Here is a 5,415-nt window from a genome sequence, read left to right on the forward strand (position 1 = left end):
AAATCAGAAAGCAACATTTATAAAATTGCCACCACATCACTTTTCATAGCAGGGAACCGAAATCTGTACATCTCATTTTTGCAGAAAAGTAGGCAGGCAGAAAGAATTATATATAAAAGTTTCCGAAGGGAAAAACAAAGAAATATTTAATCTGATCTCTTTTCTTTTAAAAAATTAATTCAGTAGACTTCTGTTTTTTCCTTTGTAACATGTAAATTCCTGGCTCTAAAATGGATGAATTTTCAGTGTCAGTGTAAAGACATCTTGTTACTTTCTTCAAAATAAAAACTGCAGCATGGAAATTATGGTGTATTATGCATTTAAACTCCAGATAGGCAGGAACTGGAATCAAGTGTTAAGCAATTTGCTTAATTATTGACTTTTCATAAGAAAAGTCTAGGGGAAGGGGGAGAACAGAGTTGCTTTTAGCCTCTCTCTCAAGAGTACATTTCCCACTGTACATTTCCATAAGAGGATGCGTGGTCTGTGAAAAAAGAAGTAACAGTTTCTGTAGTTTTCAAGGCAGAGAGTGTGTGTTCTGAAGTGAGCTTCATTTTCTGTTCAGGGACATTTGTGAATCCAAGTTTTTGCAGAAACTGGAGCCTGCTTCTGTTTGGTCTTCATTTTCTCCCTTTGAAAATGCGTTTTTACCTTTGTAAGTCAATTTGTCTTTCTGCTGGTGCTGCCTTTTTGGCTACATCTTACAGTTTGGGTGCTTTGGCATTACCTGCTTCCAAACCCCCAGGGCTCTCCTGACCCACTGCAGCTCTCTTCCTTCCCTTGTTAATAGGTTTATTTAGATCATTATTTTGGGTTGCATTGCCCTGAGATTCAGACTTGGGTCAACGTCCTCTCCTGGGTGTGGAAGGGGCAGGCGGTCCAAATTCATCTACTTTCTCATCTGTTTTTTGTTGGATATTCTCTGCACAAGCTGCTGTTACTGTTCTTTTCTTTCCTTGGTCACTGCTGATGTAAGAGTGGGTAGCCTGGGTAGCCTGATCAGAACTAATTTCCTTATTCTTTACTGGGTCAATATTCGTTACAGGTGTGACTGAAGTAATCTTCACAGAATTCTCTTCATTTTCACTAACTCCAGTTTCTGCTGCCTCTGAACTCTGTTCCCGTGATTGATTTTCGGTTGAAGGGTTCAGCTCTGAATTTCCATTAACATTGCTTCCAGTCTCAGTACCAGTGCTTCTAACACAGGGTTTCCTTCTCGTTGCTGATAAAGGCTTGTTTACTGCACCTAGCACTTCAGTAGGCTTTGGCTTTCCTGTTAACAGAAGTACTCTTGTCTCTTCTGAAATAGAACTCTTATCGTTACAGAAGTCCTTTTCAGGTCGTGTAAAAAATTTCATTGGGAGGACTGGGTCCTTTGGTGAATCTGCACTGCACAAAGCACTTTTACTATTTATAGCACAGAGAGCCACATCACATACTGTATACAGTTTTTCATTTGTCTGGGATTTATCTGGAGACTGGCCATCTCTGGGTAACTTGATGTTCTCTGCCATCTTCATAAAGGCAGGGCTATTTTTTCCATTCTTTGTCATTAAAACTTCAAGCATGAACCATAGGCACTCTTTGATATCATGAAGCTGATCAGCATCTTGTGATCTTGTAAAATCTGGATCATGGGCCAGCAGGTGAATCATGTATGGAACTACATATTCAGGCAACAGTGATAATAATTTCTCAGTGGCCACAGGGTTCTGTTTAATGTATTCCCCGCGTATACTGATATTTTTCGGTAAACACAGTCATGTGTGTGCTCTTCTCTCCTTCACAGGATCTTTGGCACACAAGGGAAATATCGCCATATATGGGATATATGCTCCAATGGAAGCAGTAACTTCACAAGTGCTTTATGCAGTTTCTGAGCAAATATCTGCCTTACTTGGTAACACTCATCATTAGTAACAAGTGCACAGAGCTGAAACTGTTCTGGGGTAATAATTTCATGGTAACAAGGTTCCTGAGCAAGCTTCATTATGGCACTACCAGCAGCTAATTGCAAGCGAGACATATCTGATTTACCGATCCTCTTTTGCTCTGTCAGGTCACCCTCACTAACCAACATTGCTGATAACCAAAGGGCTGAATTGGCAGATTTAGACTGGTTGTTTTTCATACCCAACAGCCACCTTACCAGAAGTTCAATTGCCTATACCTTTGCTAGTACTTCAGGGGAAACCTCTTGACATCTGGAGACCACAGTTTTCCATTATTTTCACCTAGTGACCTGTCATTCATTAGCTGATCTTTCACAATAAAATTTGCTACTACAGATTTCACTGGGGAAGCAAACTGATCTGCTGCTAACATAGAAATGTGGTCCAATGAAACTAATGGAGTTGTAAGTTGTTCTGGCACATCAGCATTCAGACTCCTACTGAGTGGCTCAAAAATCTGTGCAAGCTGGACTTCTTTATTTGTGAATATGGCATGTATACAGTGCACAGTCTGTTTTGCTTGGTGTGGAGTACCCCTCTTTCCTTTTTTTTTTTTTTTTTTGAGACAGAGTCTCGCTCTGTCACCTAGGCTGGAGTGCAGTGACGTGATCTCGGCTCACCGCAAACTCTAGCTCCCGGGTTCACGCCATTCTCCTGCCTCAGCCTCCTGAGTAGCTGGGACTACAGGCGCCCGCCAACCATGCCTGGCTAATTTTTTGTATTTTTCAGTAGAGACAGGGTTTCACCGTGTTAGCCAGGATGGTCTCGATCTCCTGACCTCGCGATCCACCCACTTCAGCCTTCCAAAGTGCTGGGATTACAGGCGTGAGCAACTGCGCCAGCCCCACTGCAGTAAATGTAAAATGGGAATTAAGGTTGACCGTATCTAGGGAAGGTCTATTTCTATTTTGTGACCTGTATTTCTAAAAATTTCTACAGCAGCTTCTGCTATCTTGTCATCCTCCATTCTTACGCACTGTAACAAGGACTCATATGTCTCTGCAGAGTGGAACGAGGTGGGATATGTGAAAGATAGAACCTTAAGAAGTGCAAGTCCTGAACGGATAGCTGTATCTGGATTTACACCCTCCTCTTCATCATCTGCTGTCCCCTCTATTCACTTATTCATCAATTTCACTAGTGCATTCATGGCTTCTGAATCAATGTGCACAGGTACAATTCTCTCCAACAGAAATTTGACCTTCTCTAGAAAAGGATTTGTTAGTTGCTTAGGATTTGCACGTTTCCAGGCTATTTCTCTCACACAAATATCTGCTTGTTTGCAAGAACAGGTTGGGCTGATTAATAACTCCAATTGAGACCGAAGTTTCTCATCATCACCGAGAACCTGGTTAAATTTCTTCACAAAATCTTGTGCTTTCCCGGGGTCAGGCAAATTCTTTGCTATGGTCATCAGTTTTCCAAACATGGCAGAACAGTTAGCCTCTGATGTAGGCTGCTTGTGCAAATCCAACAGTTCACGGACATGACTCCAAAGCATGTTCTGACACTTCCACATCTCATTGAGAGCTTTTACAGCATTTGGATCCAAACTAGCATATAAGTTTCATTCTCTTTTCTGTTTCCAGGTTGTGGGGGACAAGATACTGAGCAAAGATTTTCTCTACCAACAGTGTGTCATCGACGCTGTTCTGATAATAAATATGCAAAGGTTTGTCCTTTATCCAGCTGACTTTCTCTGCAGTTTCCTTTCCTGCTTCACCATGAAGACAGTATTTCTTATAAAGCTGAGCCAGACCTGTCATAGCTTCTTTTCTTACTCGCCACCGTTTATCCAGTGTTCTTTCCCTTACAAAGCCAAGCAGCTGATCATTTACTAAGGCCAGGTCTCTCTTGGCAGCTGTTATTAAAGTAACAATGACATCATGATGAATAGCTTCTTCTGGATCATGTGATCTAACCTTTAAATATTCTGTGAGATTCTTCACTAAATCTGGGTGATTCATTAAACAATGACTGGCAAATTTCACACTTTCTAATCTCACAGGAACATGAATGTCATTAAAACGTACAAGAAAACATTGCCAAAGAGAACAATTTTGTGTTGCCAAATCAGACTCTTTGGAGCCAAACAATTTAGCTAGAAGTCGAACAACAGCTAATCACTCTTCTCCATCATTGCTCTTTAGTTTGAATTCAAGCTGTGGCATGATGGAAATAATAAATGAGGATCTATAGCAAAAAGTTCCTGAATCAGATCAAATACATGTTCTGACAAATCACTTACTGATGATCTTCCCAGCACCAGGACTTGATTGAAAAAATTGGCAATGCATGCCTCAATAGTCTGGACTGTTCTTTCCAATAGCACTTTTGCAAGGTCAAAGGACTATTTAAGTTCTTATGTGCAGGAATGAGGTTAATAAGAATGGAGTCCAATAACTCTTGAGTAACTCTGTCTCCTTCCAGGATGATATAACTCATCAGATCTAGCAAGTGCATTTGTACCTTCTTATTGTGGCTATTGTTGATCACTGAGAAGAGAGTCCTAAAAAGCTGAATAAAAATTTCATTGCAATCTTCCAATTCAAAGCAGATGTTACATGATTTAACCCAAGCTAAATTCTCTAATAAATAAAAGTACCTATTAAACTGTGGACTCTTTGTATCCTCCAAACCTTTTAATTGTCTGGTAATAAACAAAAATATGTCCTTAAGTTTATCATGGGAAGTATATGGACCTTCTGGGGCATGATATCAGCCTAACAACATGCTACAAGGAGACACACATCTTTATCGGGTCTCCTGAGGGAGAATTCAGATGCAAGATACAAGGCTAGTGGGGAGACACTGCTGTTTTTCATCTTCTGAGTCCTGAGCCATATCCATAAAGGTGTTCACTACCATCTTCAGGTGTTTGATCATCTCGTCGGTGGTGATCTTGTCGGTGATCTCTTTTACCCCCAGAGGGTAAGCGATCTCCCCGTCGGCACTCATGATGCCACAGAGGGCTGTGGCGGCTTGGGCTGTGCGGTGAAGTCCATCCTGGGGCACAACTTTTGGTTCACAGTCCTCTACCGGCCTCTCCTCCTCATGCGGGCAGAAGGTGCATCTAGTGCCCCGGCCTCTGTCAGGTGGTTGCACCGCCGCCCATCGTCGGGATGCACACAAAGCGGCTCCGCGGGTCCTGCCGCTGCCACCCGCCCACCTGAGCACTGGTTTTCATTTTTCAGTAGGTTCAAGACTTTAATAAGAGTAGTTCTGGCCATACTAAGAAGTTGCCTAACACTCCATTGTCTCTTACCTCTCTTTGTTAAAAGCATTCAATCAACCATAAAGGCAATAGTAGCTAGGCAAACTACCACTCAGCTAATAGCTCTGCATAAATAACAACCTTTGTCTAAAGAAGAAAACTTGTCTCTTCATGCGGAATTAAGTAATAGTGACACCTTCCGTTAAACTTCTTTTAGAAAAGGCATCAAAGGAGAGAAACTGAAGCAGA

The 5,415-nt window shown here is 41.6% G+C and overlaps 1 pseudogene; it reads right to left on the bottom strand.

The window, feature by feature from the left end:
- Nucleotides 1-647: 647 nt before the first annotated feature.
- Nucleotides 648-4,957, bottom strand: LOC111539684 (annotated as a pseudogene).
- Between the last annotated feature and the right edge of the window lie 458 nt (nucleotides 4,958-5,415).

This window comes from Piliocolobus tephrosceles, chromosome 1, assembly GCF_002776525.5.
Source record: "Piliocolobus tephrosceles isolate RC106 chromosome 1, ASM277652v3, whole genome shotgun sequence".
Classification (NCBI taxonomy): Eukaryota; Metazoa; Chordata; class Mammalia; order Primates; family Cercopithecidae; genus Piliocolobus; species Piliocolobus tephrosceles.